Here is a 1,159-nt window from a genome sequence, read left to right on the forward strand (position 1 = left end):
TGTGTTTTTTTATTAACTGTATTTTTTGTAGGAAGTACATGAAAATCTTGCTCTTTTTATCCAATTGGACAACATTTACCATTTATTCAGAATTTATTTACATTTAATTTAATTTTTAACAAGCTTAGGTATAACATTGCCATCTTGTTATTAGTTTTCTATTTTCCTCATGTATTATTTATTTCCTTTACCTATTTTCTGCTGCCTTTGAATTTTGAATGTTATTTTATAATCCATTTTATCTCCTTTCTTTGCTTATTAGCTATAACTGACTTGTTACATTAGTGATTTCTTGAGGTTTTAGGAAGAACATCTTCATTTATCATTATCTAATTTCAAGTGATATTATGCTTATTCTTTACACCTGTAAGACTCACCATAATTTTATTTCTCTGCCTTCTAGCATGTGTGCTCTTGTTGTCACACATTTTACTTTTACATTTGATAGAAAGCCCATAATACAGTGATATTGTTTTTATTTAAATTATACTGTTTAAACATTTAAATAATAAGAAAGGAAAACAATATATAGGAAACCATATAGTTACTACTTGCAGTACCTTTAATTCATTGTACAGACTCATATTTCTATCTGGTATTTTTTTGTTTTTGTTTGGAGGACTATCCTTAATATTTCTTTTGTTTTATGATTTTCATTTGTGTTTACATAAATTCCAGTGTTCCACTGAATATATCTTCCCTTACACCCTATTTTCCTCTTTCCCATTCCCTCTCCCCCCAATACCTTCCGCACATTCCTCCAGGATTTGCTGTCCTGTTCCCTATAATGCTGTCTTAATAGTTTATATATTATTGTTATTATATTGTTATATATATATTATATATATTGTTATATATATTGTTATATATATTATATATATAATTTCATTAATCTCTTTTCTTTCTCTGATCCCATCTTATCTTCTACTTTCCCTCTGACCACTTTCCCTCTGGTCCCTTTGATCCCGCCTCTGCCTCTTTTCTGTTGCTCAGTTCACATTTTTCATTGGATTCCTCAAACAAGTGAGGTCATATGATATTTTTCTTTCTCTGCCTGGCTTATTACACATAACATAATAGTTTCCAGGTCCATCTATATTTTCACAAAAGGTAAGATTTCCTTCTTCCTCATGGCCACGTAGTATTCCATTGTGTACAT

This window comes from Saccopteryx leptura, chromosome 2 (genome assembly GCF_036850995.1).
Source record: "Saccopteryx leptura isolate mSacLep1 chromosome 2, mSacLep1_pri_phased_curated, whole genome shotgun sequence".
In the NCBI taxonomy this organism is placed as follows: Eukaryota; Metazoa; Chordata; class Mammalia; order Chiroptera; family Emballonuridae; genus Saccopteryx; species Saccopteryx leptura.